Source organism: Lactuca saligna, chromosome 5 (assembly GCF_052625555.1).
Source record: "Lactuca saligna cultivar CGN05327 chromosome 5, ASM5262555v1, whole genome shotgun sequence".
Lineage (NCBI taxonomy): Eukaryota > Viridiplantae > Streptophyta > Magnoliopsida > Asterales > Asteraceae > Lactuca > Lactuca saligna.
Window position 1 is genome coordinate 181,687,674 of NC_136421.1, and position 23,998 is coordinate 181,711,671.

Genomic DNA, 23,998 nt, shown 5'->3' on the forward strand with positions numbered 1-23,998 from the left:
AATAGAAAATGGGTGAAGGGATTGATGGCAATTGTAATTTTCAAGCGTAGGGTTTTTTGGGTTTGACTTTGATATCCCATATTTAAAGGGTAGATAAATATATTAATTATCTACCATATTTAAATATTCCAAGATTACTATAATACCCTTAAATGATTTATTTAATAATTTATTATTTCCTAAATTCTCATTGGTGCACACAGGCACACAATAATTGTCAAAAATATTTGAACCTATCTCTCTTTCTCTCTCTCTCTCTATATATATATATATATATATATATATATATATATATATATATATATATATATATATATATATATATATATATATATATATATATAGAGAGAGAGAGAGAGAGAGAGAGAGAGAGAGAGAGAGAGAGAGAGAGAGAGAGAGAGAGCGCTAGGTTCAAATGTGGTTAAATAAATATTGTGTGGTTGTAGGAACCAATCACATTTTAGAAAAATAATAATGCATTAATTAATCTAATAAGGGTAGTTTGGTAAATGAATTAATTGAATTTAAATTACATCCTATAATCTTGGTAAATTTTTTAAATTGACCCTATATTTATGTTAACTCATTCAACCCTAAGCATTCCAAAGATACAGACGCCTCCATCTTGACTAACGCCTGTGGCCTACTTCTTTCGCCATATACCAAGCCGACACCCACAGGTTGAAAGTCACACGCTACCCATAATCAACACCACCAACCATTCTTTTCTCTTATTTTCATCTTCATGTCACCTCGCTTCCCCTCTTTGTTTCACCACCTATCTTCCCGTCTTCTCCATTAATCGTGATTATGCTATCACCAAATCCAAGCTTTTATCGAGGTTCAACTTCTTGATTTTTATGATTTTCTTTGTTTAATTAGTGTTAATATGTTACAGGTTCATTTTCTCCATCGCCATTGTTGGATGCTCATAATATGTATCAAAATATGTAAGGTACAACCTGGATAAGCATCGACCTTGAGGTAAGAAAATAATGTATTTCATATTTGTGATAAGCATCGACCTTGAGGTAAGAAAATAATATCCTCCACCTGTTTGATAATTTGCCTCAAAGAGAGGTCTGGAGTGGCTGTGTTGATTATGTCCTCCACATGTTTGATAATTTGCCTCAAAGAGTTATGCGAGTTGTAATTTTTGTTATATTATTAATTCTTTATTTCTAGTTTCCTAGTTTTGTTTTTTAGTTGATTGAACACTTTTTTATACTAATTTGTGCTAGGTTCATATGTACATCAAAAATGAAGATCCCTAAACCCATTTGGACTATCTCGACCATTCAAATTAATGGTTTGTTTCCATTTCTATATTTCTTTTACTTTCTTACATGTTGCATTCTTTTTTTTTGTTTGTTTAACATTCTAAATTTTCATTTTGCATTGATATATAATATTGGCGAGGGGTCATTCTGCCAGACTTGAATCCAGTTCTGTCGGAATGGAATTAGGAATTTCAATTCTTTTGGAATACAATCATAATATTTCATCACTAATTTGTGCATTTTCTACAATTCTTGGTTATGAATTTTTGTTCAACTCACAGGTCTTCAGATTTGTACAAAAGACTTTAGTTTTTTATTTCTCATTTGCTAATGTATTATTGGGTTCTAAATTACAATTAGATTTTGTTTCACAGATGATTGAAGAATGGACTGCAAAATTGAAAGTGATTCTCAACAACGATATTCTTTTAGATTGTATTAGTGTCTTTTGTTAGATTTTGATGTTTTTTTTTTCAATTTTTAACCACTCCTAGTTTTATTCTTTAACAATAAATGTAATTCTTAGCAATTGTTACCCACATTCTTTAAGAATTAGTGTAATTTTTGTTTTTATTCTTCAGTTGATATATATATATATATATATATATATATATATATATATATATATATATATATATATATATATATATCCTCCAATAAATAAAGAATTTTTTTGCCACATCTCACACTCTCATTGATATATATATATATATATATATATATATATATATATATATATATATATATATATATATATATATATATATATATCATCCCTAATAAATAGAGAAATTTTTTGCTACATCTCACACTCTCATTGATTTGACCACATGTCATTTATTGGTTATTCAAAATTAATTTTTTTTCCACATGGCATTTTGTGGTTTTTATTTTATTTTATTAATTTTCACATAATACTTAAATGTAATAATTACAATAAATATAATAATAAATGTATATCAGTTTCATTAATTGATTTCCTTCTAATTTTAATTTTTTAAATTAAAGTTTCATTAGCTTCTTTTGTTTATTTATCTAAATTATTTGTTTAATTTAAAAAAAACAATTTAATTTTAATAATTCAATATTTTTCTATTTTCTTCTTATAAATTCAAACTTCTCAAATGTTTAGGGTTTCATATTTTTTCTTTAAAATAAACACATGTAATACATCGGTCTTATACCTAGTGTGTGTATATATATATATATATATATATATATATATATATATATATATATATATATATATATATATATATTCTAATAAATGAATAGATTTATTCTCTTATTGACAAGTATCATACTATTAGAACTCTTTATTAATATTATATAGAAAAACATCATAAATGGTCCCTGTGTTTTCCTAGATTCTGAAGTTTAGTCCCCATGGTTTAAAAATCTCATAGATGGTCCTTATGCTTTCAAAACTTTTGACGATTGGTCCTTATTGCTAACTCCGTTATGTTTTGTCCGTTAACCGAAGGGCATTTTCATCATTTCACACCATTGGGACCATTTATGATGTTTTCACTTTTAAAAAATAAAAAAAGAAAAAAGTTGAAATAATAGGCAAAATGGGTCTCTCTCTCTCTCTCTCTCTCTGTCTCTCTCTCTCTCTCTAGAAGATGAAGATGCAGCAAACACCAGCACAAACTAAACCCATTTGATTTCCCGTTGATTTACAATCCCCACCCCACATGTCAATTTATTGGAATCGATTTCATCATCTCTCATTTCAAGATCTGGGGTTGCAAGCGTGTTATCTCCTTCTTCCCTAAATGTTGATTTTATCATCTCTCGATTTCTCGTCGATGTACACTGTCAAGACCTTCATCTCCATTACAACAATCTGAGAGCCATCATCAAGAATCACCATCAGATCGATGAAAGTAAAGCAACACCATAAATTACTTCTAAGTTCTTGAATACAGTCCGAAAAACATTAGCCTCCGCTTCTCATCGCAAGATTCGATTTTGATCTTCATTTTTTGAGGTTTCGCTCAACCATTTCAACATCTGGTTCAAGAATAAGTTTGCTCGTAGGATATAGCTTCCATCTTTATATTTGTTCAAGAATTCCTTCTTTTTCGTTTTTTAAACAATTAAATTAAACGGAATTTTTTTTCCAGATTCCGAAAAAAGCAGGCAGTCTCGCCAGAGAAGATGAGGGAATGAGAGCCATTCTACGAAAATGGTGGTGCTAGGAACTCGATGTGGAATGGTTGCTTGATCTGTAATCGATTTTGATTTCATTAGATTTCCAGTGAGTAATTGTCTTCCTCGGAGGCTCTGAAAGAATGTATTCAACCATGATCGATTGTTCTTCCGTGGGGATGAATATACAAGCACAAATCAATTTTTAGATCAAAAAACCACACATACAAATCGATTTCATACTTGTTTTCTAGGTTTTTAGTTCCCAAAGCAATTTTAAAGGACAAACGAATTCATATTCATTTTCTGGTTTTTTTTTTATGTTCCAGATTTATTTTGGTGTTTCAGATTTTATTTTGATTTTTTTTCTTGTTCTAGAAATGGTTTAGGAGTTATGAAATGTTTGTTTTATGTTTGTATGTATGTGTTCTTGGTGCCATGGGGAGAGAGAGAGAGAGAGAGAGAGAGAGAGAGAGAGAGAGAGAGAGAGAGAGAGAGGGATTATATATTAAATAATTATATTTAGTTTTTTCTTTTTTTTTAAAAAATAATTGAAAAGATCATAAATGGTCCTTGTGGTGTCAAATGACGAAAATGCTCTTCAGTTAACGGACAAAACTTAACGGAGTTATCAATAAGGACCATTCGTCAAAAGTTTTGAAAGCATAGGGACTATCTATGAGATTTTTAAACCACGGGAACTAAACTTCAGAATTTGGGAAAACACAAGGACCATTTATGATGTTTTTTCTATTATATATTACCTATCATGTCACTTGTCAGCCTATTAATTATCAATTTCAAATTTCTCACTCTAATTACATTAAATTAATAATTGATTCTGAATTTTAAATTTTAAAAATTTTCACTCTAATTATATTAAATTAATAACATTAGATTAAAAAATAAAATAAACTTAATACAAATTATAAGGTGATATAACTTCACATATTTATTTAAATCAACGATTATTATTTTATACGACTAAAAATATATCTTAAATAATAATTTATTTAAAATAACTCATTAATAATTTTGATTTTTTTAGTATGAAAGTGTAATTAATTTTATAATTGTGGTTCTCACAGGTTATAAACTAGTGTGTGTGTGTGTGTGTGTATATATATATATATATATATATATATATATATATATATATATATTTGTGTGTCTGTGTGTGTGTAAAAGATCAAATGAGAACCTGTAAAGGTTAAGAATCACTTAGAAACCTTTTTTTTTGTTAAAATATAGCATAAAAACTCACTTCCATCTTTTTTTATTATTTTTATTTTATAATTTCTGATCTACACACTATACACACTCTCACATTAATATATTCTCTCTCATCTAAACTTGAAGAACACACAAATATTATCACCGGTTGCCACCAGCCACCAGCCACGTAGTGTCGCCGCCTCATGCCGCCGACGAACCACCGCCGCCTCATACCATTGGTGAACTACCGCCATCAGATCCACACGTGCCGATTGTCTCCACATTTACAAGTTCAACTTCGGATCTACGATTTTTAGCTTCAGATCTATGATTTTCAGCTTAAGATCTTTGATTTTCTTCTTCAGATATAGGATTTTCGTCCTCAGATCTATGATTTTTGTCTTCAAATCTATGATTTTTCCTCCAGATTATGAGTTCCGACGGGCAACATAACCACCAACTTCGTCCATCATTGTGAGCGCAAATTCCTCTTCCATATTGTTAACCTACCACCAACGGAAACACATATCTGATAAGATTTCATGAAAATACGTCCATATCCACCATCAATTGCCACCTGGTGTTAGATCTGGAGTTATGAAGTTGTTTCAACTTAAGTTTCCCTTTCTAAAACGCAAACTGTCTCAGATCTGGTGTGATTTGGTCTGATCTGATACCACCTTCATAACTATCAACTTTGTTTCCACCATAGATACCACCACTGATGTCCACCACAACCTCCTACTGTCGACATCACGTTCAGATCTTGCTAGATCTGATATATGTGGTTTGATTTTTCTAGATCTACTTTGTGTGGTGCTATTTAATGTATATATCCGAAGCTATAACAGTGGTATCATTGGTCGATGGTGGTTCTACCGCCTTAGATATGTTCAAGCACTGCTACCTCCTCCATCTCTTTCTATTTGATCTCCAGTTAATGAAACACATAAGGTATGTCGAATTTTGTTTTAATTAATTTGCCTTCTGTTAAGTTGTGAATTTAATGATTTAATCTCTTATTTTTGTTAATCATAGTTTTTATGTTGTTACGTTGTGAATCAATGTTTGTTTTCTTATTTGTTCAGATATTTACATCAAATTGTAATTCATTGCTTATGTTTTGTAATTGTTATACTGTGAATTGAAATTAAAATGTGTTCTATTATGTTAATGTTTTCTCAAATAATGTGAACTTGCTTTTTTAAGCCTTAAATTTTGATTTTTAATGTTTCAACTATTGTTTATTCCTATTAAAGTTAGTTTTACCTGTGAATGAGTGAATTAATACATTTTGCATTTTTAAGTTGTGAATACTTTGAATAAGATTCCTATACTGTTTTATCAAATTGTGAATGAGAGTCCTGAAATGCTCTATTAATCTATGAATTTGTTTGGTGCACATAAGATATTTGATGAAATGCTTCAACAAAATCAATCATGTTTTTAAGTTGTAAATACCGTGATTGAGAAATCTAAAAAGCTTTATTAAACTGTGAACTAAAGTCTTCAAATGTAAGTTTTAAGTTGAGGATATGACTTTGAAGTATGATGTTTTGTATTAAACTTTGAAATTATTATATTAAGTTGTGATTGTTTTTTCTTAAACCACTATTTAATTATATTAAGCTGTGAATTAACTGTATTAAACTGTGAATTGACTGTATTAAGTTATGGATTTTTTTTATTAATTCCTTTTTTGCTTCTAAAATATAACATGAAAGTAGCATTATATATACAGATCTAATTTAATCTTATTTTGAATAAAATATGTAAAACTTTTATTATGAATATTTGTGTAAATAAACTTTAAACTGTAAAATGGTATATATAAAAAGTATTACCAAAGAAATGAAACGTACAATGGCTGTTCTGTCAAGATGTGAATACAACCAGAAAATGTCATTGAATTTGGTGTTAGTCCGACGGCAGTCCGAATGTGGTCTGACAGTTATCCAACAGCAAGTGGCAACTAGTTGTAAACTAAGGAATGAAAAAGTTTGTTTAATATTATATTAATGTTTGATTTGTCCAAAATCTCCTTAATAAAAGCATTTAAAAAATGGTTATTAGGGTTCTTAACCTATTTGGGTTCTCGTTTGAACCACTCCATATATATATATATATATATATATATATATATATATATATATATATATATATATATATATATATATATATATATGTATGTATGTATATATAGTCACTTCTCAACCTTCTAAGTGGCTTGCCTACCCTAACTTCTATGTAGCAAATGAAGTTAATTAGCTCATTGGTGGTTTTAGATTTGTTTCGTAGAAAGTACACCCAAGTGAATTTGGTATGGTCGTCAACAATCACAAGGATATATTTCTTACCACTTAAGCTAGGAACTATAGTGGGACCACACAGATCGATATGTATAAGCTGAAGAGGTTCAAATACACTTTGTTATGTTATAATTTTGTGAGGTGATTTGGAAAATTTTCCTTGTTCACAGGCAACACAAAGTATATCATTGTCAAGTTTTAACAATAGTAGTCTCCTCACAAGATCCTTTCCAATAAGTTTGTTGATATAACCAAAGTTGAGGTGAGAGAGTCTTCTTGTAACATCCCAAAATCAAGACCCAATTTTTTATTATTTTAAAGTATATTACTTGTAAAAATAGTTAACGGAAAACATCATTGAAATCCTTTCAAATATAAAGTCACAAATCACACGTCTCAAAACCATATTAGTAAATAGTATAATATCAGAGTACAATCCCAGGTTTCTCAAATTCAGAATATCATGTGTGAATGTGTGATGTGTTGCTACCGTGCCGACTCTTTCCCCTTAGATGAAGAGGTACCTGAAACCAAAACTAAAAACCATAAGCACAAAGCTTAGTGAGTTCCCCCATCATACTCATACCAAATAATGCATAATATTCGATATCTTTCAACTGGTAACTGTCGGGCATAGCCAGGAGCTGGGCTCCTCCTCGGTATATTTCAACTGGTAACCGGAAACTAACCTCCCATTCAGTATATTTCAATCAGTAACTAGGAGCTACCTTCCCCTTCGGTATCTTTCAACCGGTAACTGGGGACTATTTCACCCCTTACTACTACTGCTAACACATATCAAGCACAGTAAACATATCAAGCACAATAATCATATCTCATACCAGCACTAGATAATTATCACAAAGATAATAATCTATCCAACACTCTTACTTGTGGGCTGACATTGTGGCCGTACACCCATTCCTACTACGAGAAAAATCACCTCAAAGTCGTGTAGTTTCTGCATTGATCTCGATATGAATACTGTCACACCCCAAAAACCTAAGGCGGAAACATTTCTGGGGCGGACTCCACGTTGAGTATCAAATCCAATGTACATAGTAAGCAAAGTAAACAACCATTACATTACATATTCGAATTTACATTTGTTCAAAAGTAAAGTGTTAGAAGTGTTATACATATGTATATATGAACAAAAGTAAAGACGAGTCTTCTGTACGCTCCATCTTCTCCAAAAGATTCGTGGGTACCTATCTAATATGGACCTGAGAATACAAGCAGTTTGAAAATCAACATAAAGATGTTAGTTTTCTGAAAATGTACAAGATCCCTTTGGTTTTCCGAAAAAGTTTGTTATCCAAGAAAATACCATGTTTTCTTATATGTAAGTGTAGTTATCTGTTATGTTACATGAATCTGGTTATGTTCAATTGTTATCCCAGGACAATCCTATATTTTCCTAAAAGTAAGTTTAGTTATTGAATCCTAATGTAATGTTTGATTATCTATCATACTTGTCATATTAGCTAGGTATTCTGATATCCTAATTGTGTTACGCTTGAATGTACCTAGATGCGTGCCTTCGTATTCATATTCCTATTCTTAATCATATTCATACTCGTATTTTATATTTGTATTCGTATTCGTATTTGTGTTCGTATTCGTATTCGCATTTGCATTTGCATTCGTATTCCTACTCCTAATCCTAATTCTATTCGTATTCGTATTCGCATTCGTAGTCGCATTCGTATTCGCATTCGTATTCGTATTCCTACTCCTAATCCTAATACTATTCGTATTCGTATTTGTATTCACATTCGTATTCGCATTCGTATTCGTATTCCTACTCCTAATCCTAATACTATTCATATTCATATTCGTATTCGCATTCGCATTCTCATTCGTATTCGCATTATTACTTTAGTATTCCTATTCGTTCCATTCCTAGTTATACTTTCGTATTCGTTCTATTCTTAGTTGTATTTTCGTATTCTTTCTGTTCCTAGTTGTACTTTCGTATTCGTATTCGTATTAGTTCTAATTGATGATTAGTATGAATTATTCGTAGATTATGAAATATAACTTTGATCGTAACACTTTATCAAGAAATCTATGATTTGTCTGAAAGCAAACTTCGTAATTCAAACTATTTGATTAACACAATTTTTGATATTAAAAACATACATAATATAGACATTTGAAAATAATAAGTTTGAGTACAATATTTCCTTGTACTTTTTCTTGTATTCCCCCCTGAAAACATTTGAAAAGCATTTGAAAAAGGGTAGGGGTATGAACTCACCGGTCGAGAAGCGTGTCGGATTGGATGCTAAGTGTCGGTTCGGGGCTTGATAATGCGTGAGGTTCCTATGTAATATGAAATGATATACAAATGTATCTAATTAGACTTTAAATCGATAATTAGATATTATTATACACTCCAAGACGCGAAAACACTTCGAATCAAGTGTTTGGAGAGACCCGGGTGACATCTAGGGACGCATAAGGCTCGGATATGGAGTTTACTCTTCAAGAGTAAACTCCTTGAGGAGTTCACGGTCCATTGACTATATCCCCATGAGTTTACGGCTGTAATCTCATGGGTGGTGGGTTCTTGGATGCCAAATGGTCATACAATGCACACGGGAGGGTTCTAGGATTGATTCCATGGCTTAGGAAGTGATTGGGAGTCTAAATGACCTTGGATAAGAGTTTACGGTCTATGAAGATGTTCTTCGGGAGTTTACTACCTTAAACACGAGTTTACTACCTTAAACACGAGTTTACTACCTTAAACACGAGTTTACTACCTTAAACATGAGTTTACTACCTTAAACATGAGTTTACTACCTTAAACACGAGTTTACTACCTTAAACACGTGTTTGTCCATGATTCATGAGTTTTAGTGGTTGAAAGTTAAGCATACTAAGTTCTAGACCCATTTCTAAGCCATACAAGGTGTTAAGGGCACTTTAACACCCATAGAATGAGTTTAAGGTCTAAGGAGATGAGTTTACGGTCTAAGAATGTTCTTGGACCATAAACTCAAGCTTGTCCCATTTGAAGAGTTAAAGGTGTTCTAAGTCCATGCAAACAAGTCCTTAGGTTATATCTAGGCTCCAAATGAGTTTTGGAAGGGTTTTAAGGCTCAAAACCCCTCATTACATGTGTTCACGGCCTAAGGAGGTTCTAGGACCGTAAACACATGTTTATGGTCCTATTCCTCATATTTTTCACGATTTTGAAGGCCAAAGGTGTTATACTAGAAGCTAGGATAGTTACCGTGATGATTTGGAGCTTGTTTTGGATGATTTTGGCTTGATTTCGATTTCTAGAGAGAGAAAGTAGAGAGAGTGGAAAGGCTTCAAATGAGGCTCTATCAACTTTATATATGCTGAAATTTTGGGTCGCGGTGGAATTTTACCCGATACTGTCGTCAAGCGAGGCTCTTGGTCGTACCCGGTTTAATTATTTTTATAATTCGATGGAATAAAACAATTATTTTTCCAAATAATAAATTGGGGCGTTTCCATGGATTTCTAACGTATTTGTACAATTATTAAGTGATAATAACAAACTTAAAATAAATGACTTAATTTAGAAACGAACGAAAACAATTTAAGATGACAAATTTTTAATGACGTATCGGGTTACGACGACGGAACGAACTTCGGGTTGTCACAAATACCAACTCTACTCGAATCCTCGATCCCTACACAACAACTTTTCTAACTTATTAATCCATACTCGTAACCCTTACAAGGGTCAACTCCCGTCCAAGACAATGTCAAGGTCAACACCTTGGTCAATGGTCAATCACCTGGTTAAAGTCAACATCTGGTTGACTCGAATCGTCGAGTGGGTCCACCAACTCGTCGATTCACCATATCCACAAAATGCCATAATCCCATCCCTACTCGTCAAGTCTAGCAAGATCTCGACGAGTTCGCCTTCAACAACACATCTGACTATCTTCAACCGACTCACCGAGTTCGTCCTTGAACTCATCGAGTTCATCTTATCCATATGAAGGTATCCAGTCTATGAATCGTCAAGTTCTCCTTGAACTCGTCGAGTGCATCTTCATGTGGTTGGGACATTGCCTTGGACTCACCGAGTGGATGAATCGCCGAGTCTGTTCATCCACTCGCCGAGTCCTTTGATTTTCAAATCCATGACAAACCCCTAATAGGCTGATTGTTCCTCCCACTCAACCAAATACCATTACCAGAAGATATTTGGGGGAAAATGCGACCCGACTCGCCGAGTCAACCAAGCGACTCACTGAGTCCTTCTTTGTCCACAACTATTCAGTTGATCATAATGGGTCTTAACGCATCAAAACCATAGATCTGGCCTCATAGGGTCCATTTTATATGTAAAGTTACAAACTTGATGTCCATGCATGGGGCCTTTAGCCGAAAAAGCCATAAAAAGAGGTCTACAAGATGCATGGGGTGCTTATGGCAACAAAGTTGGCACCTTTATACCATAAGGAGTCCCAATAGTTCCAGATCCGAAGTACAACTCCAAGCACACCCACAAAATGTGATTTTAGTTTCTCTAAACTTATAAAAAGGGTAGAAATAGCCCCAAATCAAAATCTATGAGATAGATGGTCAAGCTTCCTTCCTCCTTTCCAACTTCAAAACACACAAAAGGGTACCAACAAGCTCAAGAACACACAATAATGGCTAGGGTTTCGAGTTAGGGTTTTCTCTGGGTTGGGAGGGACAATGGAGGCTAGTTTGTGGTGATATAAGTTGTTTAAATAGATTGCAAACCCAAATATTAGGGTTTCATCAAGACAGTCCTACTTGCCGAGTCGGTCTCCCGAATCGTTGAGTAGGTCACTTAACCCCCTGATCAAAAGTTGAGTGTACTCAATGAGTTGGGCCTCCAACTCGCTGAGTCCAAGAACAAAACATGGAGTTACTTGAATTGAAATACGTACCACGAACTGGGTGTTACAAATATCCCCCATTTATTTTTGACTTCATCCCCGAAGTTTGCTGCTGAGTCTCGAAAAAGCTCGGGGTAGTGCTCCCTCATCTCTTCCTCCGACTCCCACCTCCATTCCGAGCACTTACGGTGTTGCCATTACACCTTCAACATCTCCACCCTCTTGTTACTTAGATCCTTCGAATTTCTGTTGAGGATCACCATGGGCCGTTCACTATAGTTCAGACTATCATCCACCATAATATCCTCCAAACGCACCACTTTCGAATCGTCCACTAGGCACTTCCGTAAATGGGAGACGTGAAAAGTGCTATGAATCTTACTCAGTTCGGCTGGCAGGTCCAACCTATACGCCACCTTGCCCAGCCGGGCGACGACCCTGAAAGGTCCAATCTACATGGGGCCCAACTTGCCCCTCCTCCTGAACCGAATGACGCCTTTCCAAGGCGACACCTTTAGGAGCACCATATCCCCGACCTGGAACTCCATGTCCGAACGATGCCTGTCGGCATAACTTTTTCGCCGACTTTGAGCAGTCTGAAGACTGCTCCACACCTGTTGGATCCTCTTCGTAGTCTTAAGTACCACTTCGGTACTACCCATGAGCCTCTAACCAACCTCATTCCAACATATCGGGGCCCTGTACTTCCTCCCGTACAATATCTCGAAGGGAGGACGGACAATACTCACATGATAGTTGTTATTATAGGAAAAATCAGCCAAAGGAAGGTAAGTATCCCAACTACCTTCGAAGTCTAATACACACGCCCATAGCATATCCTCTAGAGTCTGAATAGTTTGCTCACTCTGACCATCCATCTGCGGATGAAAAGCGATGATAAAATGCAGACAAGTACCCATCTCATCATGAAACGTCTTCTAGAACCTGAAAGTGAACCGCACATCCCTGTCAGAAATCATCGAAACTGTCACCCCATGTCGAGCCACTACCTCTCTGATATAAATGTCGGCCAACTTATCAGCTGAAATGCTCTCGTAAATCGGAATCAAATGGGCGCTCTTGGTCAATAGATCCACGATGACCCAAATCGATTCCACTCCCCGCACGGTCCTAGGAAGCTTCGTGATGAAATCAATAGTGATACCTTTCCATTTCCATAGCGGAGTATCCAACGACTGGGTCTTGCCGTGTGGCCTCTGGTGCTTGGCCTTGACCTTCCTACAGGTTAGGCATCTCTCAATGAAGCAAGCTACACCCCTCTTCATGCAGGGCCACCAATAATCAAGATGAAGATCCTTGTACATCAGAAAACCTGGATTTGTGCGCCTCTTCCATCAATACCTGGCACAAACCTCCATGATATGGGACCCACACTCTACGGTGGAGTCAGCAATCCACGACTGTCATAATCGAAGGAGGAAACCTGTCCCACAATATGCTCACTCTTATGATGTTCCGCCTTCATGGCCTCCTGTTGGGCCTCTCGAATCTGCTCCAACAGCGGATTCACCACGATCATCCTCATGCAAATGTCTCTGATTGGCGCTGCCCTAAGGCTAAGTGCATTAGCCACGACATTGGCCTTCCCCGGGTGATAGAGGATATCACAGTCGTAATCCTTCACCACATCAAGCCAACGGCGCTGCCTCATGTTCAGATTCGGCTGATCCATAAGGTACGTCAAACTCTTATGGTCTGTATAAATAGTATAGCGGAATCCATAGAGGTAATTATGCCAAATCTTGAGGGCAAAAACAACTTCCCCCAACTCCAAGTCATACGTCAGATAGTTTGCCTCATGAGGCTTCAGCTGCCTTGAAGCGTAGGCGATAACATGCCCCCTCTTCATCAATACCGTGCCCAAACAAAGATGGACGCATCACAATACACAACAAAATCCTCCACGCCCTCTGGTAGGGCTAAGATTGGCGCCTCGCACAACCTCTATCTCAATATCTCGAATGTAGCCTGCTGCTCAGGCCCCCAACGAAATACCACGACTTTCCTTGTCAACCGGGTCAAGAGCACGACTATCTTGGAAAAGTCCTGAATGAATCTCTGATAATAACCTGCCAGTCCTAGGAAGCTCCAAATCTCATATGGAGACCTCGGGACCTCCCGCCTCATCCCAGCCTCTACCTTGGTGGGGTCGACCGAAATCCCGTTCTTGTTGACAAGGTGCCCAAGAAACTGCACCTCGCACAACTAGAACTCACACTTGGTGTAAGGTCCTGATTGAGTGAATCAAACCAGTGATCAAAACAAACAATAACAAGAATGAGTAGAAGAAGATAATCAAGCAATGCACACTTTCATTCACAAAACGTCTGGTACACCTTGAAGAACACACACACTGACTGTAAACTGTATTGACTCCTCACTACTGATAGACTCTGAAACACACTATTTATAGGACTAGATTGGCCATACACAAGGTTTACGGTCGAACACACGTTTACGACCATAAACCTATTTACGGCCATAAACACCAACTCAGTAGCAAACAGACAACAACAAGCTATAAACACATCTAACAATACCAAGAACCTATCAAGACTTAAACAAATGATTGCCTAGCCCAAACCACTAAATAATGACCTATCAGTCTCCCCCTTGTCTTGTGGCTAGCATGAGTTCTTTCTTCTTTTATCTTGGAGTCTCTAGAAATATCACATCCGATCTTCCCATCACCCCCATCCAAAGCCCGTGGTCAATTATTTTCGCAATCATTCCAGTGTATTCCTTAGCAGTTGCCTCCATGACTTCGGTTTTGCAGATTATTTGATGTTTTGCCAAGGTGTGAATATCCCTTTCGCGGAACCATAGAAGATCTTTAGCTTCAACAAGTCAAAGGACAGTGTCGCCGTCGGAGAACTTGATAACTGCAGTGGCTGTGGCCTCATCAAAAGCCCAATATTCCATCCGATCTAGATATCCATCTTGAAAGTGTTGAGGAATTGGGATTTCTTTTAGCTGTTTAGTAGCAGGCCACAACACTATCTTCATTGGCTCGTTGGTTTGAGGATCTAGTACATCCTTGTCTTTTCTAACTAGAGATCATGTAGTCTTTATCCCATAAAAATTCTCTTTCACCTGTCTCTCCAGATAGAGTTTGAAGTTTATAGCTTGAGGATCCTTGGAGGGATTGTGGAATGGAGCATTTGAAAGCTCTGTAAAATCGACTTTTGTCCAGGAACTAAAATATTGTGTATTTTTGTAGTATTAAGGAGCGCCAAATTTCCTTTTCACCAAAAGCAGATTTAAATCCGCATGATATCCCCACATCCTAATTCCCAATCAATTTCCAAATACATCACCAAACTTCCGTTTTTGAAGATCAGTCACTGTGAGTTGAGGCTGGTCTCCACTATAGTTCTCATCAGAGTTCCTCACGAAGAGTAATCCTTGTTTCTTGTCAGCAGTGACCTTTCTCTTGGCTAGCTTGATAGTGATTCATGGGTTAGCATTCACAGGTTTATTCTCAAATCGATCGAAGATAGTCATCTGGGAGGTGGTTGATTCACAAGATAGTCATTTAGAGGAGGCTGGATCGGAACATTGGGAATAGCTTGAGATGCTACAGGTTGATCGATAGATGACTTGAACTTATCACTAAATTCTTCATAAAGTTTGTTCTTTAAGTCATAATAGCATGCCGTCAGCGCTCCAAGTTGAGTTTGGAGATCAGCTATTTGCTTTGTCTTGGCTTCGTTTTCAGCTTCAACATCTGAGAGACGAACGTCAAGTTTACCTATCAAAACATCCTTCTCAATGATTGTTTGCTTTAGAACTCCAATCTCAACCTTGAGCTCTGAATTGGAAGGTTCCTTTCCCTATGAGTTGCCTTCCTCGATTGATATGCCTTTACCACGAGGAGGAAGACTTGTTGCCTCTTGTGCTGCCAAGGCCCTTGCAAGCCTCACAGTGGCGATATAATGCGAAGGCCTTGGTGGGGAGGAATCTCCAGGGGCTGAAGAACCTCTAGCTTCAAAAATGGTTCTTGGTCCTTCATGATCAGGAGCAGTCAAAACAATTGGAACCGTTAGAGTAGTAGCTGATGTTGTGATTGCAGGCTGAATTGGTGAGGTCTGATCCCTTATAAGTACTCCTGGCCTTAGATCATGTCTTATTCTCTTCAACGGCGGCAGGGAAGTCAGAGTTATCAGCGGATCAGTCACAGTTGGCATAGAGGTAGGAATATTAACATTAAGGGGAGGAATCCATGATGTTGCATCCATATCAATATTAGAGCTGGCCATTTGAACGGAGTCAGGAGGCGTCACTTCTTGACTATTTTCTACTACCCTTGTCTATGTTTTTGGTTGAACAACTTCATCGACACCGTCAAAGAATGAGTCAAGGTCCTCGTTTGAAGGGAAATAGTTATCCACAAAATTCAAATCAAAATCCATATCATCATGTCTGGACAGGTTACCACCACAAACTGAATCATCATCTTCAAATCCTTCTTCTTCACCATCATTTTCACCATCATCACCCGTATTTACACTCTCATGAAAGTCACTCTGAACTTCCACTCATATTATCATGTTCCTCTGCTACAATTGCAACAGGAGGAACTCTCTCATATTCATGTTTAGAGACAGTTATCACATCATTTTCAAAATCCAAGTGTTCAGAGGACTCTTCATACTCAGATGACTCACTTAACTCTGCAAAAGCTCCAAACTTCACCAAAGGATATTTTCCTTGGAACGTGAATTTACCCTTACAGTTCTGTTTGATTAAACCAATAGTGTTTGACCCAAGAGATTTCATATCAAGTGTTTCTCCTGCTTTCTCAATATCTAGGTATTGCATATTTATGATCACTTGGAGGAATCTTGAATACATGAGAAATTTGACTCTTTTCTTTCCTTCAATGTTCTCGACAAGTTCGTCCAAGATGAACTTAGAGAAGTTGAAATGAAGCCCTGCAGCCAGAGCATCGATTGCACCCGTATTCTGTGGAGAGATTTCAGTGGAGAAACTTGGTTGATCTTCAATTCTCAGCACCTCCCAGATGATCTGCTCCGTTACTATGACTTTGCATCCTTTGATAGTAGCTTCAACAGACTTTGAACCATCACCCCCTTTTTTACCACTGCAGTCGTCCAGAACTCTTTAATCAGACATTGATAGATCACTGGATTGAGAGTCAGAGTAGTAGCTAAGCAGCATTTCTTAAAACCATGGATCATAGACTTGAATTTACCATGAGCTGCTGGAGGGTCAACTAAAAAATTATCAGCAAATTTATTGTAAGGTCCCGATTGAGTGAATCAAACCAGTGATCAAAACAAGCAATAACAAGAATGAGTAGAAGAAGAAGATAATCAAGCAATACACACGTTCATTCACAAAATACCTGGTACACCTTGAAGAGCACACACACTGACCGTAAACTGTATGGACTCCTCTCTATTGACAGGCTCTGACACACACTATTTATAGGACCAGATTGGCCGTACACAAGGTTTACGACCGAACACATTTACGACCGTAAACACCAACTCAGCAGCAAACAAACAACAACAAGCTATAAAGACATCTAAAAACACCAAGACCCTATCAAGAATTATACAAATGATTTCCTAGCCCAAACCACTAATTAATGACCTATCACTTAAAGAACTTGGAATACAAGCTCTCTCTCCTCAAGGTATCCAACACCTCCCGCAAGTGCTCCTATTGCTACTCCCGAGTCTTGGAATAGACCAAGATGTCATCAATGAAAACTATCACAAATCGATCTAACATCATTCTGCACACACGGTTCATGATATCCATGATCGTGGATGGAGCATTGGTGAGCCTGAAAGGCATCACCACAAACTCATAGTGACCATATCGTGTCTGAAAGGCAGTCTTCTGCATATCCTCATCTCTGACCCTCATCTGATGATATCCTAAACGCAAATAAATCTTGGAGAACCAAGATGCTCCCTGAAGTTGGTCAAAGAGATCATCAATCATCAGGAGTGGGTAACGGTTCTTCACAGTTACCTTATTCAGCTCCTGGTAATGTATACACATCTGATGCGACCCATCCTTCTTCTTCACAAATAGAATCTGAGCTCCCCAAGGTTAACTACTCGGTCTGATGAATCCATTGTCTAACAACTCCTGCAGCTATGTACATAACTCCTTCATCTCAGGAGGAGCCAACCAATACGGTGTCTTGGCTATCGGAGCCGCACCAGGGACCAGGTCGATCCTGAACTCTACCTACCTCTCCGGAGGTATCCCATGCAGCTCCTCTGTAAATACATTCACGTAATCTCGTACCATTGGCACATCACACATCGTCGCCTGACCTGCCTCTCGGGTATCCATAAGAAAGGCGACATACCCCGCACAACCCTGCTGGAGGTAGCGCCTAGCCCTCAATGTTGAACATAAAGCCATTTCGTGTTATGGCCTCTCTCCCTAAATCACCAGCTCTCCCCCACTTGGGGTCCTGACCTGAACCAACTGCTGCACGCAATTGATTACTTCCCTATTGGGCCTCAACCAAATCCATCCTTATAATAACCTTGTTCACCCGCAATGGTATGGGAACCAAATCTACCAAGTAGCACTCCTCGTACAACCTCATAACACAATCTTTGAAAACCTCTGATGGCCGATTTTATCAGTCGTCGACAATCTCAACCTCTAGAGGGCAATCCAACATGCCCAAAAACTCATGAAACCTCTTGCTAAGTGCAAGAGAAAGAAATGATCGGGTAGCACTCGAATCAAACAACACCTGAACCGGGATACCGTTCACATGGAATGATCCTAAACGAAACCTAAAGCATAACAAATCAATATAAAAAGCGACATATAATAAAAGTTAGAGAGAAGAAACCATACCCGTCACCACATCGGGTTCGATGTGTGCGTCCTCGGCTGTCATCTGAAATGATCGGCTCCTCACCACTAGAGCCTCTGACTTGACCTTCCGGCCATCTGTAACTCGGATAATCGCTAGAGTTGGTGCCACCACTGGCGCTGCTGCTGTTGTCAACCTGGGGCAGTTAGCCTTTTTATGGCCCCTCTGATGGCAATGAAAACAAATCAGGGCTGACATCTGAACAATGGGGGCAGGTGCAGTACAATCCCTGCCAAAATGCTCGGTCTTGCTGCACTTATAACAGCGTGATCCCGACCCAGTGCGACAAACTCCCTCGTGTGTCCTACCATATTTCCCATAGTGGTCCTAAACCTGCTGGCCCTTCGACCTAGCGTCGAATCCCTTGGGTTTCTTCCCTGAAATAACAACAACCTACCTTGTCTTTGCTTTCCTCTTCCTGAGGTGCTCTAAATCAATCTCCCTCTCCTTCGCCCCGACAATCATGGAATCCAGGGTCGGGAAAGTAGAATAACTGACATGCTCCCGGATGTCAGCCCTCAACATATCATGATAGCGGGTCTTCCTCATCTGCTTCCAGTAGAGAGAAGAAACCATACCCGTCACCATTCGAGTATGGATCCTCAGCTTGCAGTAGTACGGGCCCATACTACCTTCCACATCTATCCGTTATTTCCTCAAGAATTGCTTCAAATTCACCAAGTCCCTTCTACTAATACAACTTTCCAGACTAATCTCATCCTAGGCTTGTCCTAGGTCATTCTTTGACCTACTCTCCACCATCAGCTGCACAAGGAGTCCTTACCATCTTTCCCTAACTAGCTTGCGGATACTATTACATATCCGCTTACTAGTTAGTTAAAGCTAGCCGAAACCCCTATTATTACAAAGCAAGCAGCATTCGTGCATTAAGTAACCATTACCAAGCATAACCTAACCAGGCTACCATATTGCTGACTAACCAGCCCTAACATATAGCTCAATAAACTCATACAACATGCATATAAGGCATCCTTCCTTAATCCTTAGCCCTAATCTAGAATGCAGTTCTCATAAACTCATACAACAGGCATACAAGGCATCCTTCCAAGATCCTTAGCCCTAATCTTGCATGTAGTTCTCATAATCATATCATATAACATAACATATCATGTATGGGTATCTTGGGGAAACCTTACTTGAGCTCGGCCGTTCGCACGCATCACACACATTGTTCTTTCCCAAACTCCATAGTTATAAATTTTAGAAAACTATTTTTCTTGTAAAAATCCATCAAGCCCTCCGTTTGAATCCAGGCACCCCTGATGGTGTGCCCGAATCCCTCAAACCAATGCTCTGATACCAACTTGTAACATCTCAAAATCGAGACCCAATTTATTTTTTCTTTTAAAGTATATAACTTGTAAAAATAGTTAACGAAAAACAACATTGAAATCCTTTCAAACATAAAGTCACAAATCACAAGTCTCAAAACCATATAAGTAAATAGTATAATATTAGAGTACAATCTCAGGTTTCTCAAATGTAGAATATCATGTGTGAATGTGTGATGCGCTGCTACCATGTCATCTCCTTGCCCTTAGATGAAGAGGTACCTGAAACCAAAACTAAAAACCGTAAGCACAAAGCTTAGTGAGTTCCCTCATCATATTCATACCAAATAATGCATAATCTTCGATATCTTTCAACCGGTAACTGTCAGGCATAGCCAGGAGCTGGGCTCCTCCTCGGTATCTTTCAACCAATAACCAGGAACTAACCTCCTCTTCAGTATATTTCAACCGGTAACTGGGAGCTAACCCCCCCCCCCCCCTTCAGTATCTTTTAACTGGTAATCGGGGACTATTTCACCCATACTACTACTGCTAACACATATCAAGCACAATAAAGATATCTCATACCAGCACTAGATAATTATCACAAAGACAATCATCTATCTAACACTCTTACTTGTGGGCCGGCATTGTGTCCGTAGACCCACTCATACTAGAAGAAAACTAACATCAAAGTCGTGTAGTATCTGCACTGATCTCTATATGAATACCAACTCTCCTTGAATCCTCGATCCCTACATAACAACTTTTCTAACTTATCAATCCACACTCGTAACCCTTACAAGGGTCAACTCCAGTCCAAGACAAAGTCAAAGTCAACACCTTGGTCAATGGGCAATCACCTGGTCAAAGTCAACATGTGGTTGACTCGACTCGCCGAGTGGGTCCACCAAATCTCCGAGTTCCGATATCCACAAAATGACATAATCCCATCCCTACTCGTCGAGTCTAGCAAGAGCTCGATGAGTTCGCCTTCAACAACACATCAGACTATCTTCAACCGACTCGCCAAGTTCATCCTTGAACTCGTCTAGTTCATTGTCATCCATATTAAGGTATTCAGTCTATGACTTGCCAAGTTCTCCTTGAACTTGTCGAGTCCATCTTCATGTGGTTGCGACATTGCCTTAAACTTGTTGAGTTTGTTCATCCACTCACTGAGTCCTTCGATCTTCAAGTCCATGACAAACCCCTGATAAGCTGAGTGTTCCTCCCACTCAACCAAAGACCATTACCATAAGATATTTGGGTAAAAATGCGACCCAACTCACCGAGTCACCCAAGCGACTCTTTGAGTCCTTCTTTGTCCACAACTATCCAGTCAATCATAATGGGTCTTAATGCATCAAAACCATAGATTTGGCCTTCTAGGGTTCATTTTATATGTAAAGCTACAAACTTGATGTCCATGCATGGGGCCTTTGGCTCGAAAAGCCACACAAGAAGGTCTACAAGATGCATGTAGTGCTTATGGAAACAAAGTTGGCACCTTTATGCCATAAGGACCCCCAATAGTTCTAGATCCGAAGTGCAACTCCAAGCAGACCCACAAAATCCGATTTTGGCTTCTCTAAACTCATAAAAAGGTTAGAAATATCCCAAAATCAAAATCTATGAGATAGATGGTCAAGGTTCTAGGTTTTTACCTTGAATGAGCTGAGAATGCAGAAAAACCTCTGGATCTTCTTGCTTTTACATGAACTCCCAATATACCTTCCTCCTTTACAACTTCAAAACACACAAAAGGATACCAACAAGCTCAAGAACACACAATAATGGCTAGGGTTTTGAGTTAGGGTTTTCTCTAGGTTGGGAGGGATAATGGAGGCTGGTTTGTGGTGATATAAGTTGTTTAAATAGAGTGCAAACCCAAATATTAGGGTTTCATCCAGATAGTCCTACTTGTCGAGTCGGTCTCCCGAATCGTCGAGTAGGTCACTTAACCCCCTGATCAAAAGTCGAGTGTACTCAACGGGTTGGGCCTCCAACTCGCCAAGTCCCAGAACAAAACATGGAGTTACTTGAATTCAAATACGTACCAAGAACCGGGTGTTACACTTCTGTGTCATAGATAACTGATGTTAGAAGCAGCTTTGGAAAGAAGACATATATATGAGGTTCCCTCAATTAATTCAAAACCAAGAGGATACATGTTCCCATTTTGTGGGGAATTGTTGGGTTATTAATGTATTGTGTCAAAGTGTTTTGGACTAGAATAGTATCATTTATAACGAGTTGGGCCTGTCCATCCATGTTTTGATGTTGCTAGGGTTAGATTATTAAATATGCACGCGTGTATTGTTTTAGTGTTAATCGTTTTGTATTTCCCTACTTAGCCTTTACAGAAAAGTTCACGTTGAATTCTTATAAAGCTTTGATAATATTAAGTATTCGACACATCTTTGATCATTGCTCTTGTTATTTGATTCACTCTACTGTTTAGAATCTATCGATTTAAGTTTTATTGTTTCTACAATTGGTATCAGAGAAGGAGATTGTGTAACTCATACGCTAATCTTCTGTCGAGTTCTGTTAGGGTTTGCGTTTTTATTGGATTTGTCTTGTCGTTTTCATCATTTTTATCAATTGTAGACGTCAGATCTAAATCCTAGATTTACCGTAAACTCGTTTATTGTTTTATACATCTGATTCTATACAAGTTTTCGTGAATCTCTAAATCATGCAGCATAAAGATCCCCATACTTTTTCTTTCAGTGTATCCATTAGCATTGGATCTACTACCAGGATCCCAATCCTCTTCCCACAGGATTATGAAGTATGGGCCTTGTACTTCAAAGACTATGTTCTAGGTCTTGAAGACCATGGCTCAACCATATGGTAAATAATTACACAAGAGACATTTTTTCACATAGAAACCCAAGGTATCAAAACTCAGGCTGAATATAACGCTCTTCTTGTTGAACACACAAATATTCATCAGGATGAAAAAGAGAATTTTTTGAGTAACATCAAGGTGTTGAGAATAATAAGGTTTGCTCTTCCACAAGATACTTTTCTTCTAGTGAGTGCATGTGATATGTCAAATAAAATCTGGGATAAGGTTAAAGGATTTTTATTCTAGCAATGCCGATTTGGAACACTCAGTGAAAATGTTCCTTCTATCGGATTTTGGTGCTTTTGTTTAAAAGAAAGACGAAAAACTTGATAAAAAATTCAATTGTTTTAATCATCATTTGAGTAGGATGTTAAAACACAATATCAAACGTGAAATAATAGACCAAAAAGTCACGTTTATGAATGGATCGAGATCGGAATGGAAAGTAGTAGTATCCACAGTGAAAGCTCATGAACAGTTCAAGATTTACACTTTGGAAGAGCTTGTTGGAACTCTAAGATCCCACGAAGATGAAGTGACTAAGGATGTGAAGCTTATGTCTAGCATGGGATCGTTGCCCCTGGTTGCGAAGGGAAAAAAGGTAGCTGAAGAAGATTCTGAATCTAACCTTTCAGATTGGGATCTTATGAAAGAAGAATATGCTCTGCTAGTATCTAATCCCAATAAGTTTGCAAAAATGAACTTTTGAAGTTTCAAGAATAGGAATAGGTTGGGAAACTTCAGTTCAAACAAACCAAAAGATGATAGCTTTAAGAACTCTCAAAAGGATTAATAAAAACATGAGGAGAAGTTGTTGAAAGATTTTGGCTATGATTGTAATTACTACCATGGAATGAATCATTTTTCTAAGGAGTGTATGTTAAGAAGGTTGAATGAGAAGAAGGAGGTTAAGAAAGACAAAGCCTACTATCTACAGAAGATAGATGATTTGAGGAAAAAGAGTGATGGGAATACAAAGCTTGCTTTGATTGTGCAGGAAGGTAGTGACAAACATGGATGTGTTGAAGTATCGTTTACAGATTCTAAAGATGATGAGGTTCGAAATCCTACACATTGTATATTTTTTTTTGCTAAGTCTAAAGCGCAGATGGGATACACGATTGATGG

General features: G+C 37.6%; 1 long non-coding RNA gene across 2 annotated transcripts; it reads left to right on the forward strand.

The window, feature by feature from the left end:
• The first annotated feature begins 603 nt into the window (after positions 1–603).
• LOC144997495 (uncharacterized) lies at positions 604–1,865 on the forward strand. 2 transcript variants are annotated; one of them, XR_013659823.1, is made up of 2 exons: positions 604–1,561; positions 1,655–1,865. It is a non-coding gene; the product is annotated as an uncharacterized LOC144997495 (long non-coding RNA). The 2 variants fall into 2 exon arrangements; XR_013659822.1 differs by having other exon boundaries at positions 604–1,309.
• The last annotated feature ends 22,133 nt before the right edge of the window (positions 1,866–23,998 follow it).